This window comes from Chinchilla lanigera, unplaced genomic scaffold, assembly GCF_000276665.1.
Source record: "Chinchilla lanigera isolate Chin_1 unplaced genomic scaffold, ChiLan1.0 scaffold00077, whole genome shotgun sequence".
Taxonomy (NCBI): domain Eukaryota; kingdom Metazoa; phylum Chordata; class Mammalia; order Rodentia; family Chinchillidae; genus Chinchilla; species Chinchilla lanigera.
In genome coordinates, this window is record NW_004955478.1 from 10,526,854 (window position 1) to 10,548,343 (window position 21,490).

The 21,490-nt window shown below is 50.2% G+C and overlaps 1 pseudogene; it reads left to right on the top strand.

Annotated features, from left to right (window-relative positions):
• The first annotated feature begins 10,561 nt into the window (after positions 1-10,561).
• On the top strand, positions 10,562-21,483 carry LOC102029858 (annotated as a pseudogene).
• The last annotated feature ends 7 nt before the right edge of the window (positions 21,484-21,490 follow it).

The following is a 21,490-nucleotide window of genomic DNA, read 5'->3' on the forward strand; positions in this document are numbered from 1 at the left end:
TTACAAGACCTGTCAATCAGTCAGTCGGTGAGGAAGTTGCTCAGCGTGAAGGCCCTGGGTTCGATCCTCAGAACCTCGGTACGAAAGGGGTACGGGGGTGGGGGGAGGCCTTCGAGCTGCGGTTCCAAGTGGTCCAGTGACCACCACCACCGGCACTGGGGAAGTTCTTAGAAATGCACACAGCAGGGGTCCACCTACCGAATCAGAATCTCTGAGGTGGGGTTTAGCCACCTTTGTGGCCCGAGCCCCCGGGGAATTCCGGGGCACACTCAACCCTGAGTACAGTTTCTCAGCGCCTGTGCTCCTGTGCTGCTGCAGCGGCAACTGGGCTAAGGAGACCCAGCTGGCCGAAGGGCACCGCTGGGCATCAGGTCCTGAAGAGACCAGAACTGTCCCACAAGGGCCGCCGTTAATGAAGAAGAAGAGCCTCATTTTGGAAAATAACCAATATCAGCCAGGACATAGAACACTGGAACCTTTATCCATTACTGGGGGGAATATAAAGTGGTGTTGCCATTATGGAAAATAGCTTAAAGATTCCTCAAAACTGCACATAAAATTACTATTTGATCCAGCAGTTCCACTCCCAGGCATGTACCTAAAGGAAATGAAGATAAGACCTCAAACATACTTTCGCAGCAGTGTTCGGTGCGGCATTGTTCGCGGTCATCAAAAGATGGAAATAACCTACGCTCAACAGACAAATGGACGAATAAAATATAACATGCAAAGGAACATCGATCAGCCACATAAAGGAGTCGCGCTCTGACACATGCTACGAGGCGGTGAGACATTACACCAACCGAAATAAACCGGGTACAAAAAGACAAACACTGTATGTTTCCACTTACACGAGGTACTGAAAACAGACAGATGTGTGGAGAGAAAGTAGATCAGCAGTTGCCAGGGGTGGGGGGATGCTGGGGCAGAGGAGGTGCAGTATTGCTCAGCGGGTACAGAGTTTCTGTTGGAGCAATAATTAGAAATAGTGGTAACAATTGCAAACTATCATGAATATAATCAGTGCCATGAAATCATACACTCAAAAGGGTTAAAATAGTAAGTTTTATGTTATGTATATTTTAACACTCGTACATCAATCCCCCCCATTTCTTTGATGGGAGATAAATGCTGGGTCCATTTCCAAGCGGCTGTGAAATGACAGTAGGAGACCAGAAGAAGGACACTGCCCTTCCAGGGCCCCGGGAAGCCAGGCAAGAGCTGTGGCTCTACCCAGCAGGGGATGGGATAGCAATAGGGCACGGTGGTCATGGAGCCCAGCAGTGTGGTTGGAGACAGAGAAGGGAGAACCTGAGCGCTGCGGGGCATTGTGAGGTCTACCCGGCCTCGGGCGTGAGTGGCGGGTCAGGGCTTGGTGAGGGAAGACACACCCAAAGGGCCTGGGTCTGGAGGACCGTGAGGACTGGGCAGCGCACAAATTAGTGACCTGCAGAGCTTCAGTCCCTTGACATCGGCCACAGGCGGATGAGGGGCTGCGGTGACCGCTTCAGGTCACTCTCACACGTGAGTTGCTGAACCTCCCTGAATGCGCCTCCTGCCCCCAAGGACTGCGCCTTCCGCCTCAGCTGCTTGACCGGGGACACTAGGGCTGCCGAGGGAAATAGCTATGAAGATTTTCTACACAACTCATCATCTGAGCAAAGCTTCCCCACCCCTAGCAAGATCTAGCCTGAGAGCTAGGGCTTCTGCTTTGAGTCCTGAACACACTGTACACTCAGGTGAAATCTCAGGCTCCTTCTTTCAGAAAAAAAAAATCCTAAGCCCAGCCACGTGAAGACGTCCTACACAACAAAAATTTTGCATATAATATCAATGAGTTTTGAAGTCCATGAATGAGTCCTTAAAAGACACTGGATCCCAAACTAGAGAAAGGCCCAGCAGCTTAGGAAGCCGCTAGTATAAACATCAGAGTTCTGAGGCCTGGGGTGGAAACGGGGCTGACGTGTCTTAGTCATTTTCCTTGTTGCTGAGACACAGTACCCCACACCCACAAATTAAAGAAGGAGAGGTTATTTCGGCTCACGTTTAGCCCGAGGCAGAACAGCAGGGCCAGGACCCTGGTAGAGGAAAGCCGCTCACCTGGAGGCAGACAGGAAGTAGTGACAGTGAAGAGAGGGGCGACAGAGGGAGAGGCACCTTTCCAGGACACACAGCAGTGACCCACCTCTTCTGACGGCAGCCCCCCCCCCCCCAGCAGCCATACGGCCCCCACAAACCAATCACCTTCCAAAAGCCCTACCTCTAAGTGCATGCAGCCGTAGGCATACATCCAGATCTAAACCATAACCCCGGGCATCCTGCAGGGGATTCCAGACACCCCTTCCCAGCCCTCCTCAGTCCACCCTGCGGTCTCCTCACCTCTCTCCTGGCCCCTTCCAGAGTCCTTGCTCTCCCCCCAGCATTGCGCTGCTGCTGAGGTCTGCCTAGCATGAGTTGTTGCATTTGCTTCATTAGGCAGCCTTTTAAAATGCATTTTCATGTTTGTGTTTGGTACAGTGTGTCTCAATGTGAGAAATTTCAAGCAAGCCCCATTAAGGAGACTGGCCGTCGTGTTCCTCTGCACCCTCCTCTCCGTGCCGTGGGAGAACATTGCAAACGGTACAAAGCACAGCTGGAGCTCCCAAGGAACCTGACCTCCAAATTACCCCCACTATACCTAATAGGCTGGGCGCCCTACCTGGCACCTGTGCAGATCACCAGGCGACAGACTGGGATGTCTGTATCCCCTCCCCACCCCCGAGACTGTGATGGCCTGGACCAGAGAAATAAGAACAGCCCTTTCCTTCTCCAGCGTTATTTTCTCAGTTTTATAGATGAGGAAAAAGAGGCACCGGGTGATGAAGGGCTTCTGCAAGGCCACCCCGCAAGCCCGGGCAGGTCCTGGTCACATGAGCAGATGAGGAGGGCTCAGGCTTGTCCCTTTCTGCCAGCTAAAAATTCTAAAACAAAGGAAATGCTTGGCGGTTATGTACAGGACCTATTATTGGTCTGGAGTTTTCCAGACATTGTAGTTCAGTCAGATCAAAATGGCCCAGACAGTGCTGGGGAGAACTGTGGGGACAGAGCTGGCAACCGGGCTCCAGACTGCCGTCTCTGCGTGATGACATTCGACTCCAGCCCCACGAGAAAGGTCATGTGCCCCACAGAGGAATAGAGGAAACAGCTGGCCTTCTCTTCCAGCTCGGCCTGCTGAGGCCTCTGCATTCTGCAGGAACATTTCCTTTCAGAAGCAACAGACAGCAGCACGAGCTTCTCTTCCGAGCACAGCGGTCTGATGCCCACAGAGGACCACCTCAGTCCCCAGCTCACCTGTGGCCCTGTGCTCCCACCTGGATTTCTGTGCCACGCAATCCTGCGATGCCTCTATGCTGCCTACACAGACTGCAAGCTCTTGGAGTCGGGACGAGATGCTCTTGGGGCTGGTGCTCAACTCAGTCCCGAGACAGAGTCAGGTAAGGAAGAGACCCACCCCGAGACCTCATCCATGGTGGGCATTTGGCAAATTGCTGCTGAGATTTGGAAAGAATTCATGAAAACAGCCCAGAAGTTGGAAGATCGAGACTGCTGGGTAAAGATGCTTGGGAGACGATTGGCTCCCAAAGAGCCAGGGGGCTGTCCTGATGGGAGGAAGACAATAAGTCCCCCAATAAGCACGTTTATACTTGAGGTCCTGTACCTGTAAGTGCCCTTCCTTGGACTCTGTAATTATTTTTGTGTCCATAATTCTGTATTATTCTTTCTACAGAAGGAGCTCAAACTAGAATAAGCTTTAGGCTTCATGAAATCTGGATCCATCCTTTGTCCTGATACTCCAGTTTTGCAAACTCTGAGATCCTACACTTGAAGATAGAGTCCTAGCTCAAAAGATCACCTGGAGTATATCCCTCAGTCAGGTAGATTGATCAACTCCCAGAAACTCTTCTCTTAGAGAATTCCCAGGTACAAGTCACTTCTCATCGATTGCCCGTTTGTGCGTGTAACTCCCTAACATGAGGAAATCTCTCCTATGCCTGCCTGTGTCTCTCCTATTTTAATTGGACATTGTTTCCTCTTTTTCAGACTCTGTGGACTTGGAGACCAGATCTCTCCTGCCCCTAGGGTGTTGGCATGTTGTTCCAAAACCTGCAAACAGATGACAAAGACAGCGCTGCAAATTACCACATGGTGTTCTCCACCAGAAAGCACACAGAGCTCCACCCAAGGGACGCGGGTGGAGTTGGTATAAAGCACTGCCAGCATCAGCCATTAAAAGCATCTTGCACGGAGTGGTACACACCAGCAATCCTAGCTACTCAGGCAGCTGGGGCAGGAGTTTCCAAGTTCAAGGCCACCCTGGGCTACTGTTATGGTTTGTGTCTGGGTGTCCCCCCAAAGCCTCATGTGGTCATGGGGCAGGCTTTTAGAGTTTGACTGATTATGGGTGTGAGAGCTGCACCCGCCCTGAGGTGGATAGTTTGCATATGTAAGGAAGAGCAAGAGGCTGCTTGGGGCCATTTCCTGGCTTTTGTGCTTGTTGCTTTGCTGTGTTCTGCCGCCATGAGCTGTTGCCCTCTGCCATGTGCCAGCCTGCCTTGTAATCTGCCAAGTATGGACTGAAACCTCCACAAACTGTAAGCGAAATAAACCTTTCCTTCCCTAATTTTGGGCGTCAGGTATTTTGTCCCAGCAACGAGAGAAAAGTAACCAAGACAGCTATCTAGCAAGACCCTATCTTAAACAAACAAAAAAAGACCAAAAAGTTTATCAGTTGTCTCTTCTCTTTTGCAGAATCTTGGGAAGTCATGTGTTCCAGATCTGTTCCGGATGTGGAGATAGGTACGACCCGGGTCCCTTTCTTACAGCTGAGAAGGAGTTGCCAAGCTGCAGTGCGATGGTGAAATAACGAAGGATTAAACCTTTGCTGTGTTAAGCCCCTGAGAGTCCGGTGTTTATTTGTTACTGCAGCAGAGTGTAACCCAGCCTGATGAATGCAGCCTTAGTCTCTCAACAACCACCTCCCCGCCACCTTCAGTGCAGGATTCTCCCTCTGTGGGATCTGGGAAGTTTGTAGATAAAATAGGACGCAGACGATGTACCAGGACAGAGCGCACTTTAAGGATCTGAATTCAGGAGAATACCTAAGTCATCCCTGGGCCTCGCCCTCTCCCAGGACTGGCACCTCCCAGCTGACTTCTGGATCAAATGTCCATCCCTTTGGTGGCCTCAGTCTCCTTTCTTACGATTTCCTTCAGTTTTTCATATCTTTTAAGAATCAGTGATGCAGATTTTAAAAATCACTCAGGCAGGGCATGATAGCGCACAACTGCAATCCCAGCCACAGGGGAAGCTGCAGCAGAAGGATCAAAAGCTGGAGGTCAGCCTGGGCACCAAGCAAGACACACGGTCCAAAGTAAATAAATAAGATGAATAAAAACGGCTGGGGATGTAACTCAGTGAGAGAGAACTTGCCCAGTATGTGTAAAGCCCCGGGTTCAATCCCCTGTACAATAAAATAAAATGTAAATTATAAAATAAAATAAAAATTGTAAAAAGAGAAATATTTTTCTGGTCACAACAGAGCCCATCATATATCCAGCACAGAGAATAAACAGGCCTCCTTCCATGTCCCCTTACGTCTCTAGTCATAGAAACATCATGTGGCTTCACAATTAACCTTTTAAAATCACAGTAGGAATGGCTATTGTCAAAAGGAATAAAGATTGCAAGTGTCGGCAAGGATATGGACGAAAGTAAACATTGCACATTGTTGGTAAGAGCACAAATCAGTGGAGCCGTTATGGAAAACGGTACGGAGTTTTCTCAAAACATAAAATTAGAACTATCACATGATCTGTCAATCCCGCTGCTGGACGGATTGCCAAAGGAAACTCAATCCGTATGTCGGAGACACGTCTGTACTCTCACATTTATTGCAGCCCTATTCACAGTAGCCAACAGCCCAATTGCCCATCAACTGATGAGTGGATAGAGAAAATGTGGTAGATGTATAAAATGGAATATTACCTGGCTATAAAAAATAATGAAATCCTGTCATTTGCAATAACATGGCTGGAACTGGAAATCTTTATGATAAGGGTGTGAATGAAATAAGCTGGACACAGAAAGACCAGCACTGCATAACCTCACTCATACGTGGAATATAAAAAAGTTGATCTCCTGGAATTGGAGAGTGGAACAGTGCTTGTCAGAGACCAGGAAGTATAAGGAGAAGAAGGGATGAAGGGTCAGTACTAAGTTACAGATAAACAGGGGTAAGAAGTCCTGGCGTGTTACTACACTGTAAGGTGACCATAGATGGTAACAGTGTATTGTATATTTCAAAGGGTTAGAAGAAAGGATTTTTGAATGTTCTTACCATAAAGAAATGATACACGTCTGAGGAGATGGATGTTTAACCTGAGGTAAATACTACATGATGTATATGTATACCATAGCATCACAGGATACCCCACAAATAGGTGAAATTTTGTTGTTTTATATATCAGCAAAAAAGGATACATTTCTTAAAAATGACCCCAAACTTGGCAAATTGAGTTTACATATTTATTGTGATTTCTTTCTCGTCCCCACTAAAACATGACCTTAGGAATAATCCCATAAGTACGAAAAGAATGAGACACAAAAAAAAGCAGAAGATAAAAGCTGTCAACAGATTTTTGGAAGCTAGAGAGCAGGTGAAGGTGTCGTGGGCACTGAGGCATCTGAGGACCATGTGCCCACACGGGGGGGTGCTGGGGAGATGGAGCCAAGGCAAGCTGTGAACCTTGGCAAGGAGCAGAGACTGCAGGCCCTGGGACTGCAGGGGAAAGGAGGAGCTGTGGAAGGGAAACCTGCAGGTGTAAGAAGCAGTCAGACACCCCAAGTTTCCACCACCACTCGGTACAGCCAGGTGACCACCCTCCCCCAGACCACCAAGGGGTTATTTTGTGGAGGAATTGAGGGTCTAAAGCTCACGTGAAGAGGAAATGCCATAGGGAAAACAAGAGGATTGAATAACAACCTGTTTACTGGATAACTGTGTCCCCAGCCTCCATGCTATAGAGCTCCGAGGTATCAGCCAGTAGAACTGCACTACCCTCTACTCAGCTAAAATTGGTGGATTCATGGAGTCTTTATTTTTTTTCAGTGGTAGGCATTTAGAAATCGCTAACTGACACATAATAATTGTACCTATTTATGGGGTACAGTGTGACATTTAGATACATATATACAATGTATAGTAGCAAATCAGGGCAATTAGCATACTCATCACCTATAACATTTATCATGTCTTTGTGTTGAGAACTGTTAAAACCCCATCTTCTGGCTACTTAGAAATCCACAATAAATTATTGGGAATTACAGTCACCCTGCTGTGCTATAGAACACCTGAACTTGGTTCTCTTATCTATTTTGTACTCAATAGCCTCTAGAGAAATCGAATGGACCCTAGAAAAGATTCATTGCTATTGGCATTTGAGGATCCCCCCCAAAATGCTCAGGAGCTATCGCTCTTCCAGTGAAGCTCATCCATTGACAAAGGGTGCCCGAGCACATAGCGTGCCAGCTGGCTCTTCAGTGTCACTCTTAAGTATTAATGGACTGCAGAGGATAGCCAAAAACTTCAAGAATGTCCCCAAACAAAAGACAGAAGCTGAAACCAACAGACTAGTAAGAACAGAGAGGAATTTGGAGGAAGAAAAATGTCAAAGAATCGATCTTTAATAGCACAGAAGTACAGAAAGTAAAAGGAGATATTTCTCCTGTAAAGCCAAAACAAAAGACTGTGCAAAAAAGAATAATTCAAATTGGACTGTGGTGATGGTTAGACATCTCTATAAAGTTTCTAAAATTATTAAATTATACACTTAAAATAGGTGAATTCTATGTCATTTAAGGCATCTGATAAGCCCCTGGATATTGAAAACATAATAGCAGAAAGGGAATAACCGATAGAAAGAATTTGAAAAATATGACCCAGGACATCTTTAAAAATGGATAAAGAGGCTGGGTGTGGTGCTGCACACCTGTAATCCCAGCACTCAGGAGGCTGAGGCAGGAGGATCATTGGGAGTTCGAGACCTGCCGGGGCTACAAAGTGAGCTGAAGGCCAGCCCGAACTGCGTAGCAAGACCTTTGTCTCACAAAGACAAAGAAAATTAAAAAATAAAAGTAAAAAAATGGAAAAAGAAAATATGGAAAGAGAAAAAAGTAAGAAAATTAGAAATCCACCTAGAAAACCCAACAAAAGAAACAGTAGAAATAGAAGTCCATTATCAATGAAATAACATAAAAATATTTCCCAGGACTGCCCAACCTGCGTTTGCAGAACTGAAAAGCCCCCTGAAGGCTGGGGGTGGCTCAGTGATGGTGTGCTTAGCATGCCTGAGGCCTTGGATTCGATGCTTAGCACCATAACCACCCAACACAGTGAATGAGGAAAGGCCCACACTAACATCACGGCGATGCACATGAAGATAAAGGAAGGTCTTAAAGGTTTCCAGAGGAAGGGCAAAACAAGTTGAAAGAGAAAAAGGTCATCACTAGCAAAGGCATCAGCCTTCCCTGGCAGTTTCTCATTGCAGAAGTCAGAAAGCAACAGAGAAATGTGCTCAAAATTGCTCTCTTACCATGGCAAGACAACAAAAAGCAAATAAAATGAAGCATGAATCTTAAACAGCAAGTCTTTGATAAGATCAGCACATGTATATCTGTATGCATGGACAAGCTGCTGGGTCCCGCTCCTCTCCCCTCCCCTCCCCCTTCCCTGCCCCTCCGCTCCCCCTCCCACCTCCCTTCTATCCTCTCCTCTCCTCTCCTCCTCATGCAACTCTGCTACCTCCTTTTTCTCTCTCCAATCTCCTTCCCTGCTGTCTCCTCCTTAACTGCCCATCACATAGAACTGATGGATTTTTTTCCTAATTAAATCCTTCATTTGTTAAATCAGTTTATGTTTTCTGTTCCCCATTTTAAAAGCAAACAAGTGGAACATTTTATGTTTCTACATTACAGCATAGAAAATTAAACTGGTTTTGGTTTTTCGTTCTGTGGCTCTGAGGCGTCCCCTCTGGATTCCTGCTTGGGAAGCCCTGTCTCCCGTCCCCAGCAGCAGAGACAGTTGAAGGTTTGTGGGTCAGTTCAGATGGGAAGAGGAGGCTCAGCTGGTTCTGAGCTCAGGCTCATCATGTGTATTTACTCTTAGAGACTCTTCCAAACTGGTCCGTCTGCTTTATTAGGCAAAATAAGTATAACTGTTTGGCCCTCAATTAGAGAAAGCCCTTCTCAGTCTAGACCCTTCTACCCAGCTGGCCTTCTAAATGTTCACCCTCCACGGATGTCTGTCTCCCTGTGCTTCACACAGGGGTTGCTCAGTGTCGAGACCCGTGCAGAGGTGGATGGTGACCTCGGTGACCGCCCATTCCTGGGCACACATTTTTTGAATGTCAACGATGTGCTCAGTCTCACAGAGGAAACTGAGACCCAGATGTTTGTCTCAAGATCTCACGGTGACGGGGGGCACAGAAGCAAATAACAAGCACTCAGTGTGACAGCTGTGGTAATAACAGCACCGAGCAGGCAGGGGAGCCTGGGGAGAGGCAGGGGCCCCTCCAGGCTTGAGCACTGACAAAGCTTTCCCAGAGGCGGCGGCTGGGCGCTGGCTCCTGGAGGGTACGTGTGACGCTGTCAGGTGGAGGAGGCCTGGGATCCTGACAGTAAGCTCAGCAGATGAGCCGCGTGTGAAGGGGCTGTGAGTGAGGACACTTCCCTGTGGCTCTGGCAGGGGACACGACTGGAGGTGTAACCAGCACGGCTCCCAGAGCTTCCCGCAGCCCCCACGTATCTGTTACCTGCAGGGTCTCGTCCTGCACCATCTGAAGTGAGTGATGGGTGGCTCTGTCCTTAGCAGGAGGGAGCTGCCTGGCTCAGGATGTGACAGCTCTGCGGTCGACCAGCAGCTCCTCTCACTCTCAGACAGACTGTCACCTCAGCTGCCCCGGCTGGTCCCCTCTGGGTTAGCCAAATGCGTCTCCCCGAGGCGCCTTCTGTTCCTCCCGGAGGTGGAGGGCCATGGCAGCCCCGTCTCCCGGGGGGCCTGGGCTAGCTCCGTCTGCAGGACCCGGTTTCTCCACGCTGGCCCACCAGTGATGGTGAAGACAGCAGCAGCACAGCCCAGCGGGTACTGTCACTGCCTCTGGCCCCTGGAAAGTCCTGCACAGGGCTCTGGGTATCGCATCCCTGGGTCCCTGACACCCTGCACCTCCTGAGCCCTGCACACAGTAGGCACAGCATTCATGCTTGTTGAATGAATCACGTGCTGAGAGAGGGCGGAGGAAAACAAACGACAGACAGGGAAATTGAGAGGAAGAGCTGGGAAGGCAGCACGCACAAGGCCCTGGGCTCGATCCCGAGTACTGGGTGAAAAGAAAGAATATAAACAGTAAAAAAATGGCAAAGGAGAGAAAGAGATGAGCATGCTGTGAGCACCAGGCGCACAGAGGTGACCCCAGACCCAGGCCTGTGCACAGCTGGCTGCGTGGGGGGCACCTGGGGAGTGTCATAAATGCCAGGTGCTATTGCAGGTGCCTGCAGGCGGCAACTCACTAAGCCCTTGCTGCTCCGCTGTCTGCACAGGAACCCGAGGCACAGGGAGGCCAAGCAGCCTGCCCGAGTGTTCCGCTCATGTGCGCGGAAGCCGGATGTGAGCCTAGGCAGTCGGGGCCCAGAACCCGAACACCTGCCTGTGCTGTGTGACAAATGCTGTCGTTGCAGTGGGGAGCAAGGGGCAGAGGAGACAGCGCCTCGGGCTGGCACCCCTGAGCAGGGTCAGCTGACACTCCCACGCCCTTGTGCTTTGCTCAGTGCACATGCTGGTCCTCTGGCCTTGGCGCTGGCTTCCTGGAGTCTGGGTCCTTCCTTCAGTGCCCTGCAGTTTTCTGACTGGAACTTCTTGATGTGCGGAGGTCTCTGCTGCCGGCGGTGAGTCCAAGAAGCCCAGCTCCCAAAGCCTGCGACACCATCTATTTTTCTTAGATGATGGTCAGCTGCCTGGTGCCCAGATTTCCTACCAGCATGACCACCCCTTAGGGTTCATCTGAGTAAGGGTGGCTTCCCACAGCAGGTGTGAGGGTCCTGATGAGAACTTTACCCCGGAATCCATCCCTCACTGGCTGTCCTTGTTTCCTGCCTGGACAGAGACCTCCCCAAACCCCCGTATGTGTGCTCCACATATGCTACCGGGCTCTCCAGCGAGCCTATGCATGCATCTCACTGAATCTCCACTTCTGTGTCCTAGGAGGCACATACCACTTTCTTCTTTTCAGGCACAAGGCAGTCCTTAAGAATCTCTTGTTCGAGGAGCTTGTTCAGGTAGATGAGAGACAGGGAAGTTAGCCAGTGCTGAAATATTCCCCAGGGATTAAAGGGGGTGTAGTTACACTGCTTGCTGCAGTGATTCCCGGGGGCCCAATGGGATGGCCTAGGTTGGGGAGTTGAGCCTAACCTTCTTGCAGATGAATATGGCCAGGCGGAGAGGCCTGGGCAGAGGAAAGAGGCAGGACCCACAGCTCCACCCACTAGAGAGGGCAGAAAAGAACTAGAGGATCACTTGTGTAGCAGGTAACTGGCTCGAGAAGAAACCAAAGGTGACAGTTGAAAGCTTTGTGAGTGTTGCATTCCCAGAATGTACAGGTGGAGGAATTCCAGGCCGGACCCACCTGTGTTGCCAATACTCTTAGATTTAGTTGCAGCGGCCCCATCTGCCACTGGCAATATGTCCAGGCCACAGAGTCACCTGCAGGACAGCTCACCTCTGCTGGTCCTAAGAGCTGGGGACCACCAGCTTCATGTAAAGACTGTAGGCAGCCAGCACTGACACAGTCCTTTAAAGCAGAGAGCAGTGGTAGGCACCACCCAACAGCCTCCTGACATCCTGGAAGGCATCACCACACCCATTTTATAGGTGGAGAAACCAAGCCTCGGAAAGCTCACCAGCAGTAGAGCCAGGTGGGATCTTGCTCGGCTCAGGCCCTTTTCCAAAAATCCCTGTGCTCTACAGCCGTCTCTCCTAACGCAGAAAAAAGAGTAGGGTAAAAGGTGCAAGATGAAGCAAAAGTCTGCAGGTTGGAGAGGTCCGAGAGCCAGAATCTGTGCCTTGCTTCTGTCACACCGCCTCTGCCTGCTAAGCCCTACTCACTCCTGCCAGAAAAGGCAAACATCCCCCGACAGAACAGCCTTCCCAGGCTGTCAGCCGATTAAAACAGAGAAAATTGAGCTACTTAAAGAGGATTGTCGAGTTCGGGCGGTGGATTTTTTTAAATGTCTCCATAGCTGGCAAGATAATTGAGGACATTATTTTTTTATTCCTTTCAGTGGCTGCCTAGCTGCAAGTCCTTGTCACCCAGAACTTGGAGGTCAAGGCTGTCTCCCCTGATTAGGAGACACTCAGCTTGTCCAAATTCGCCAATTTTTCTGAAATGTGAAACCTGTAATTTCCGGAGCTGTGTTCTGTTACTTGGCCAGCCAAATCCCCACGCTCCTATTTAAGTACGGCTGTCGATACAACCTGCAGCAACCCCATCAGGTTGACATCGGTGGTTCACATCCATTCAATTAGCCACTCAAGAGTGGCTTACAGTGAAGGTATCCCAAGGGCAGTTTCTGCCACTCAACTTACATATCCTCAGGGTTTGTTCCACAAACGGAAGCTGCACAACACCCTGACTGAATTGCACTATTATCCTGGTGGAAGCCTAGCTGGAAGGCAGATCTATGCACTAGCCAACCCTTGTCCCTTCGCCCTTGGAGGGAGCCCTCAGAGGTGGATTCTTCTGCCTTGGACGACTGTTATGCTCTGCAGCTTTTTCTCACTCCACCTTCATACATTTATGCTCCCCAATTATTGAACATTATTTTGTAACTGCCTACCGCATGTGCATTGGTAGGATGTGTGCCTTACTTTGCAAAAATAAATACATGAGCCCTTGGGGTTCTGATTTCTTAGGGGTTCTTTAGAGAGATGAACAAGTAATGTATACCAAACAGCCTCTGCACAAAACATATGACTGGAAACGCACACATCCGAGAACAGACCCCCTTGTAGAGAATTTCTAGGGTTAGTTCAAAAGAGAAAGAAGCAGCTGTTACGATGTGTGGGGAATCTTCTCTACCTCAGTCAGCCAGGGCGCATATGGAGAGTACTTTGATTTCGAAGGCACACAGGGACTTTCACCCCAAAATGTGACACACTCCCACGTTGATTATTTTAAATTAAAGGCCAGTGGAGACCAGCAGCACTTGAAGAGGCTGATGTTCGCACATCTGCCTAAAGATCCACCAAACAGGGAAGCACTTGCCCTTGGTCCTCTTCCTGAGGTTTCCAAAGCTGCTGCTGCAGGGAGAAAGATGAGGAGTGTCACCGCACTGATACAGACTTTGTCACAGACTACTGTTCCCTCATCTTTCCAAAGAGTCATTTAGGAGCTGAGGGTGTAGCTCAGAGGCACAGGGCCTGCCTGGCACGCGCAAGGTCCTGAATTCCTGGTACCAAAAAAAAAAAAAGGGATAGAAATCCAGTGACAGTCATTTGTCTTCTCGGTCTGTTTCCCCTAAAAACCATTTACTATGCCTCAAAATTACCTACTTCCCCTCACTTACCTCTGCCCCGTGAAGGCGTAAACATGTAAACCTCACTGGGTCTCGGCGTGATCTCTCCGGGGGCTTCCCCTGCGCGTGTTAAATAAATTTGTGTCTCTTTTCTCCCGATTGGTCTGTTGTGGGTTCATCCCAGCAAAACTTTCAGAAGGCCGAAGCTCCTTTCACCCCTACGATTTCGGTAACTCACTCACCAAATATTTGTTGAGCGCCTCCCAGGCTTGGCCTGGGAGAGGTTTTTGCATAAATACAGTCTCCCATCTCAAAGCGTTGACAGCCCAGTAGGGAGGCTGCATCAACTTTTTAAAAATGCAGATCACAGACTGGAACAGAGGCAAGATCCAGGAGTGACGGGATAATTCGGCTCTTGGGAAATCATCGGAAAGGCACATTTGGCTGAAAGTGGAGCCGCTTCTATCTCACCTGCCTGTTGCCAGCCACAGTTCTCCGCAGCTGAGGCGGCGGAGGGTGTCACTCCCCTGGATCCAATTCTGACCCTCACTGGTGTAAAGGGAACGAGGGCTTTACATCTCCATCCAGATTGACAACGTCCCTCCCTCCACTGCCAGACCAGCCCCGGCGTCTCAGACGTTCTCCTTTGGGCTCCTGCCCCACCCCCACCCCCAGCGCTCAGCTCACTTTTCCACCCTTTGTAGCTACATTGCAGCTTCTCCCTTTCCTCACGCAGACATTGGCTACCCCAAGTCAAGGCCTTGCATCACCCAGCCAGCCTTGGGGAGCCACATTCCTGCAGGTCTTGGGGGCCCCCAGACTCTGGGAACTCAGTTTGTCCAGCCAGATCTCAGAGGTGGAACCCACCTGCCGACAAACAAGTACTTTTTTTTTAGAACTACACACGGCTGTTGCACTGAGAGCTCACTGCTAAGCTCAGGTTTTAGGAGGGCGTGCACGGGCAAAACAAAAGGACAAATGAGAAGAACGTGTAGTTCGGAGAAGTGCCGCCTGTGAGTGACTGTGTGGGACGACCGCAGCACCCAAAACGCTGCAAGCATCCAATGCATGTTAAGGGGTCCTAATACTCCTATTATTGAACCCCAGAATGGTGGCAGCTTATAACAGCACGCAAATGTAACCAAAGCAGCCTTTAAAAGCTGATATTGTTTTCAGAGCGAGAATAACAGGCACAGACCCGTTGCTCAAACAGATGGCATGATGCTAACAGAAGACTGGAAACCGTCTCTTTCTTCCTAGCATTTTCCCTTTTATTTATTAAAGAGAATAATCAGCAACCTGGAAAGGGTAACAAACGTGACTACAGACAAACTGGGAGCCATAGCATCTGAGGCAACGTGTAAGGGGAGCCCTTCTGCGTTGCCTGAGCTCAGTTCTTCTGATCCCAACCAAATATAACCAAGGGCTTTGCGGTGCAAGGGCACAGCCCCTACTGGTAAGTAACAGAAACCAGGAAACTGAGAGGGGCGGGGAAAACAGGAGTGGGCAAATGCTACCCAGGTTTGGTGTGGGGGGGGGAGTTCTGGAAATTGCAGATTGGTTTATGCGATGTTGCTGGGACACAGGTTTTGAGCCCTTACAAAAGATGGCAGGTTTTACTAAGGGTCCACTAAAGGCGATTAGTCAAACACCCTCATTTCCACTGTTGATGGATTGGTACCTGAAGACGTTGTTATGCACGTTGTATGCATCATGTTGGCAAAGCACCTAGTGATAGGCAAGTGAGGGAAATAAGGGCTAGATCTCAAGTACAACTGCCAAATTGTAGAGGGCTAAGCATCACATGTAAACAATAGAAGTGTCCACCGCAAGGCACGTTCTAGCTGCCGGGTAAGTACTTGTTGGGGAAGCACGCTGGAGGGAGGTTTCTGATGGCACGCCACCGTCTCATTCAGTATTTCCTATCGCTGATTCCCATGATGACTTCTGAGTCTTGGCATCCATCTGCCGAAAGCAAAACTTGGAGGGAGAACGGATACTTTCCATAAGAAAAGCCAAGATCTGAAGTGAAGCCAAAAGTTTGGGACTGGGGGCCTACATGAAATAAAAAGAGACATAAGCACAAGTTTTGTTAGGTCTCCAAAGCAAGTGGCGTGAGTGTGGTATATCGCTGGCATGGGGTATCTATCGCATCAGAAGGTGAGAGTTCTGTTTCCCAGATAAGATTAGTAGAAACACAACACAGAGAGTCAGTGATTTGAAGGCAACCTCGGAAGAGACACTGTTGGCTGTAGAGTATTTATGTTCATAGGACCGCCCTACAGAGCAGAAAACCAAGCTACACTTTCATCAGATGGAACCATACACCTGGTTAAGGTGCAAGTAAATGGCCCCACTCTAGGCTCTCCCAGCTCAGGGACCCCTTCCTCAAGTGACTGCAGTGTAATGCAAAAAGCCTAGAATAACAGTAATTAGACAGTGGAGCAATATGAGGTCTACCGGTTTCACAACGGAGTGGTTATGGGGAGGAGGTTGTGCAGCGGACCACATGTAACGGGAGAACCTTGGTTGAACCTTGGTTTGCGGAAGCCATTATAAAAGACATCAGGGGACAAGTGCAGAAATTTAAGTTTGGGCTGGCAACTTGATGACATTGGGAAATAATTTCAGATCTTTTTCTTTCTTTTTTTTTGGTACCGGGAATTGTACTCGGGACCTTGCGCTTGCCAGGCAGGCGCTTGTGCCGCTAAGCTATATCCCCAGCCCTCAGATTTCTTTATATGTGAAAATAATTTTGTGTTTCTATTGCGCAAGTCCCACTTAGACCTTTCTTAGATAGGAAATGTCACGTTTCCATGTTATTTTCAAATAAGTTAGCAAAAGAAATACACACACATACGAAGGCACTAGGACTCAGAAAGGTAGTTATTTTTAATTACAATCACACAGCTGGCCTGGGGCGGGGGGCATGGATTTGAAACCCAGAATCTTAACTGGACAGCTGGCATCTGCTGATTATCAGGCCCACCTCATCCACCACATTTCAAGAACAATGCTGACAGATCAAGGGAAATGGAAAATGGGAGCCCGGGAATCTTATCCTGTGAAAAACACTGGGATTTCTTTCTGCCCTGGATACGAGTGACCTGGGAGAATGTAATGGCTGTCAGAGATGCTACATGGCAAAACAGAGAGGTTTATTTTACAAGGAAGAGAAAAATAAGTGATAAAGTTCAGCACCCCCCCCCCTCCAGTACCGGGGATGGAACTCATGACCTTGCGCTTGCTGGGCAGGCGCTGTGCCGCTGAGCTAAATCCCCAGCCCCAGTTCAGCATTCTAAGGACGCTGAGCTACCAGTGTGGTCTGCTCTGTGAGGACCTGAACCCCTGGCAGCCAACCCCTACACCCAGTAGGGGTGCTCTACTCAGGGACGCTCTCTCCCTCTCCCTTAAAACGCCTGCCGTGCTGCTGAGACCTGCTCAGCTGGGGCCGTCATCACTGTTGGTTTCACGATTACAAATTACACACAGGCTTAAGGTCTAACTTCCACAGCGCATCCTTCACCCCCTGTGCGGGAACAACTTGATGGTGCTTAGTAAATGTGCAGCTCTGCAACCATTAACTCAACCCCTCTTCTAGTCCAGCACCCTTGTAAGGTGGTGTCACCTTTGCTGCTTCCCTCTCCTCTGCCATGAGCGGGTGGGGACAGTGGGCGGTGTCTGCCTTTAGCAGACTCCAGGGCAGCAGTGGGTGCTCAAAAGGATGTAGATGCCCAGGCTGGTATTTGAATCATGCCCATGTGGCCTCCAGCAATTGGCATTATCTGAGTTTCCCCCTCCGTAGGGAGCCTCGAGAGGGCGGCGATTGCTACTATTGCTGCCCCGCCCTTATTACCATCACCATGTACGTCCTTTGCCCAGTGTGCCTTCTCTACACACACCCCTGGCTATGTAGCGGATTTCTGAGTCACTCCAGGTGTGCAGACCTCAGCACCCACCAGGCAAGATGAGGGTTCCCCTACAGCTGGAAAAGGCCTGGGCCACTGCAGCCAGGAAAGCCTGTGAGGCAGCTAGCGTGGAGCAGCAGCACCACCTAGTGGCACTGAGTAGCAGCAACCAAACACTGGCCAACGCACCTCCCTCCCTCCGCCCCCTTCTCCCTCCCTCTCCCTCTCTCTCTCTCTCTCTCCCTCCTCCCTCTCTCCCTCCCTCTCTCTCTCTCTCTGTCTCCCTCCCCCAGGATCCTCTTACCATGGAAATGACCTCCCACGCTACACATCAGAGTAAAAGAAGATGAGGATGAAAAATAGAGAAGATGGGCATGGTGGTGCATGCCTGTAATCCCAGCACTCCAGAGGCTGAGGCAGGAGGATCGTTGCAAGTTCAAGACCAGTCTAGGCTACAGAGTGAGCTCAAGGCCAGCCTGAACTGCACAGTGAGACCCTGTCTCAAAAAGACAAAAAAAGAGAGGAGAGAGAGAGGCCACAGAGCGGTGAAAAAAGTTTAAGATGCATCCCTAATTCCAGCTACTTAAGCGGCTGAGGCAGGAGGATCACAAATTCAAGGCCAGTCCAGGAATCTTATCAAACCCATCTCTAATATAAATATACATATAAATAAATAAATAAAGTGAGGGATGTAGCACAGTTTGGTTTAATTACTTTAAAAAAAAAAAAAAAAAAAGCCTGACCACCAAACCCAAAAAGAAAATCAGGGATTAAAGGTGTCCAGCGCTGGGGCTATGAGGTTGAGGAGGAAATGCGGAAAATGGAGACTGACTGCTGAAGGGCATAGGGCATCTTTAGAAAATGTTCTCAAAACAATGTGATGCTCGCACACAGCTGTGATATGTAACGGCCATACATTTTATACTTGTAATCAGGCGAGCTGTGCGGTATGTGAATTATGCCTCCATAAAGCTACTACCTACCAAAAAGCTTTCACAGTTTCAAACAAATACTCTCCATAGCGTATCATCGGGTTTTCTCTGCACTGCTGGACAACCTGTACCAGGTCCTTACGCAGGACCTCAGGTCACTTTGCAGCAACGAGGCGAAACTTTCAGAGCTCTCAAGGACACACGCAGCCCGCTGCGGCACTTGTGCCGTAGGTCTGCCACCACTACTTTAAGTGTCCCACAGAAAACCTTCTTTGAAACTTACCCCTCTAGGGGAGGGGAAGGGAATAAAAAAGAATCAGGATGTGTGATGTGTAGGTCCCAACTCTCGGCAATGAATGTAATCATTAGACACTGCAACTGCATACTAAAAAAAAAATTTAAAATACCCCTTCTGTCTTCAGTAATACCATATGTAAATATTCCCAGCCCTGTTCACAGCATTTATGACAGTTCAAATTATATGTACTGTAATATACAGAACTGACTCTCAGAGCCCCAAATGCCCAAATTATCCCATATGTTGGGAATTCACAAAGAGCTGCACGTCAGGAAAGCCAGAGAACGCCCATTTCCAGGAAAGGAAATCCAGGGTCAGAGGCTGAACAGTCCAATGAGTAAACGGACAGAGCCACAGGGACCTGATGCCAGCTTTAGAGTTCTACTCTGATAAGAGCAACCAGAAACCACAACTGCCTCTGCAGCAACCACGGACGGCTTTGTGGAGCTCAGCACCAAAGCCAAGACGCCCACCGCGGGCCTGGGGACCTGGAAGTCTCCCCCGGGCGAGGTCGTGAAGCCGTGAAGGTGGCCATCAATGCGGGATATTACAACTGTGCCTACAGCTATCAGAACGAGAACGAGGTGGGAGCAGCCGTCCAAGAGGCGACCCCAGAGACGCTCGTGAGGCGGGAGGACCTCTCCGCTCTTAGCAAGGCGTGGCCCACGTTCTTTGAGAGGGGCCTGGAGAAGAGGCCTGCCAGGAGACCGAGGGACCTCAGACTGGACGGCCTGGACGTCTACCTCCTTCTACCTCATTCGCTTTCCACAGGGGAAGGAACTCGTCCCCAGAGACGATAAGGCAATTATCGTCCCCAGCACAGTAACACTCCCGGGCACACGGGAGGGCATGGAAGGGCTGGTCGATGAAAGCCCCTGGGGTGTCCAACTTCAGCCACTTCTGGACTGAAAAGCTCTTGAACAGCCTGGGCTGAAATATAAACCAGCGACTTACCAAGTGGAGTGTCACCCACACCTCGCCCAGGAGAAACTGATCCAGCCACTCCAAGGGCATCACTGCCCACAGCCCCCCTGGGCTCTGCTGAGAGACTCTGGGCCAAGCCCGAGGACCCTTCACTACTAGAGGATCCCGAGATTAAGGTGGTTACGGCAAAGCACACAAACAAACACAGCCCAGGTTCTGATCTGGTTCCACATTCACAGGAATGTGGCAGGGACCCCCAAGTCTGTGACACCAACTCGCATTATCGGGCAGTTTCCGGTCTCTGACTTCACGTTGAGAGATGAGGCGACGGCAGCCATCCGCAGCTGCAGCAGAAACCGGAGGTCCTGGATGATACCCGGCGCGTCGCCTTAGGAGGACTGCTGAAGCTGGGTCACGTGATTACACGTTGTCTTCTCGCCGTGCGGAACTCACTCCCTGTGAGGCCTGTTTCAGCCAGGCTTTTCTGAACCCGTGCTGTACCTGAGCTCCTTGCAGGCAGACTTTGGGTGCTGCTGTACTGATAGGGCCTGTGTTCCATCAGGAGCAGATATTACTGCAAAGTGTGACTCACCTGACAATTTCTTTTCACTTATTTGATCTGTCCAGACGCTTGTTAAATGCCAGGAACTCTGCTAACATTGAGGATACAATAATAAAAAATAATACTACAAAACGGGTAACCGCAAGCCTTTCTTTCCACCTGCTGTCACAGCAATCAGCAGCAGTGCCCCGCCCCCTCTCGAGACAGTGACGTCCACAGCCACTTCACGAGGCGCGGCCTTCCCCGGGGCGCCGTCTGTCCGCTACTGTAATTCAGGTCTGTGCTGCAGATGGGCCTGCGGCACCTCAGTACTTCGAAAGCACCAGCCCCACCTGCTCCCCAGGCCCTCACCTGTGCGGAGACAAGGACGCCAGAACACAGACGCGACCCCACCTCGCTGCTGCACCCGACCCTCACTCCGCAGAAAGGGCACGCCAGTGGGTAGTGGCCACTGTTGCACACAGGGCTTCTTTGGTGGTGATGGTCACGGTCTAAAATTAGTGGTGACGGCTGCACACTCTGAATAAAATGAAACCCAAAGAACTGAACGAAAACAGAGGAAAAAGGAAGGGAATGAAGAAAGCAGGGTACGCCCCGCGGTGTGCTGGTGACGCGAGCATCCCAGCCTGCCTTGCGGCCCTGAGCACGGTCAGAGGACACAGGCTCTCCACACGGGAGGTGAGCACACACAGCAGGACGGCGACGGCTCTGCCTCCTGTCCGCCCCACTCCTACCAACAGCGCCGGGCGGTCTGTGGCCGGCACCGCGGCTCCCCTTTGGACACCAAGATGTCCCAGGAAAAGAGCAGAGCGTTCCAAGCGTGCGCCACATAACCCTCACGGCTCAGGGGGCTTAACAGTCTCCCGGGAACAGCTCAGCAAACCGAGCTCCAGCGGTGTGAAGGCTGAGAGGAAGCGACCTGAGGCAGCAGCTGGAAAGTGACGTGCCCAGGACACAGCGCGGCGCCCAGGAACCCGGGGCTTTGCCCAAAACCACTGCACGGAAGTGCCTGCCTCACACAGACCCCGCCCCCCAGCTCCAGTCACAGCGGGAGCCACCGTGAAAGGGGACCGAAAGCACCCACGAGAAACGCGGCTAAGGCTAAGCGCCAGGCCAGCCCCTCCAGGGAGCCCCTGTGCACTCGTCCTGGGTTGTGGGCTGGGGTGGGGGTGCGAGGAGAAAGTGTAAGATACAGAGAGAAAACTATTTTAAAGTAATTCAAAACACCTGGAAGACTGAAGTCCCAGCACTCAGGAGGCTGAGA